Below are 1,741 nucleotides of genomic sequence, written 5' to 3'. Positions count from 1 at the left end.
GAGGGACTGTCTTTTTTCTATTTCGATATAAGCTGGAGACACATTCGCTCGCGAAAGCAAATAGAAAATTTTGAAGTAGACGAGTTCTCTAATATTCACTTGATTGCTTTTTCTGACACTCAGTATGAACACTATTACTTGGAACACGATTCAGACAATTTGTACCGCAAATCATGGGGGGGGGGGGACTACACCCCGCAAAGCCCCGATTCGGCTCAAAATTGTGGAATTTGAATTGTAGGCATTTTAAGCTTCCTCAGCCTCTCCTACAACTATTTCATCGCATAAGAACCCCTTAAAAGCCGTATTTTTCCCCATACCAGACATTTTTAGCACCACCATTTCCTCATAAAGTCAATGTTTTATTTTTCTTTACCGGCTGTTTTCTCAAAACGCGACTTTTCTCTATACTTTTTTGAATAACTCCACAATTTTCCCCCAATCTTCATGAAATTTTCACAGAACGAAGAGAAGATGTAATACTAAAAATGTGTCTGTTGAATTTTTGATATTTGGAATAGTTTTTTTGTTGGTGGTGTCTTGAGTGTGAATTTTCACGGATTTTTTGCCAACTTGAATGATACCTCAGAAAAAAATTCTTAAATTTTAACAAATTAGTTTAGGAAAAAAAACAACAGACAAATGTTTACATCTAATGTTTGTGACACGCATGCATAAAAGCAACCAATTTCCATTAGCAGTAAGTGCGGTATTCATTACTTAATTAAGACATGTCAACAAAATCCAATATGGCCACTGTATCCATTGAAATGAAACTTTTTTTTCTAATTTGATTGCAGTTTTCAAGACTCCTTACTATGCTTGTTCTATGTGTGAAATGTTGTAACAATAAGCGAGATCGCCTTCAGGTGTAGCACCCCCCCCCCTTTTTTTTTAAAGACACATTTATTTAAATTGCTTTAGCATCATGTGGTTACAGACACATCAATAATTATGCTGGCAGGGTAATTTTAGCCACGTTTTTATCTCCTTTGGCTCCTTATTTTTCTTTCTTCCTGATTTTTACTACCTTTTGGTTGAGAGAGAGAGAGAGAGAGAGAGAGAGAGAGAGAGAGAGAGAGAGGGGGAGGAGAGAGGGAGAAGGAGAGAGAGAGGGAGGAGGAGAGGGCGACAGACAGAAAGAGAGAGAGACAGGGGGAGACAGACCGTCAGACAGACAGACAGACAGACAGACAGACAGACAGACAGACAGACAGACAGACAGACAGAAATAAGAATGGGAATGAGAAAGGGGGTGGGGGGTGCAGGGTAGAGTGGTGGAGGGAGAAGGAGGTAAAAAGTTCAGAATGAAGGAAAGAGGTACAGAGAGAAACGAAGAGAGCTGGGAAAAGGAGAAATAAAGAGTGAGAAAAAAAGAGAGAAAAAAAGAAAGAGATAAAAGCAGAGAGATTGAAGGTGGAAGGTGGTTGACAGAAGAGATGGAGGAGTATAAAAGAGAGGAGGGGGACGTCTGCAAATGATGACACTGTGTTAAGCCACAGGTACATTATAAGAGATTCTTGATGCATGGTTTAAAATAATGTTTCTCAAATCGTATCACACGCCTGGGCACATAAGAAGAAAAAAACACCCCCTCTAAGAAAAAAATAATGACAACAAAAATCAAATGCAAGCAACAACAAAAAACTTAACAAAAATAGAGGAAAAGAGATGGAATAAGGTGAAAAGATAGATATTACCCCCCCACACACACACACACACACACACCCACACACACAAA

The sequence above is a fragment of the Aplysia californica genome, unplaced genomic scaffold (assembly GCF_000002075.1).
Source record: "Aplysia californica isolate F4 #8 unplaced genomic scaffold, AplCal3.0 scaffold00229, whole genome shotgun sequence".
NCBI lineage: Eukaryota > Metazoa > Mollusca > Gastropoda > Aplysiida > Aplysiidae > Aplysia > Aplysia californica.
This window is presented reverse-complemented; position numbering follows the sequence as displayed.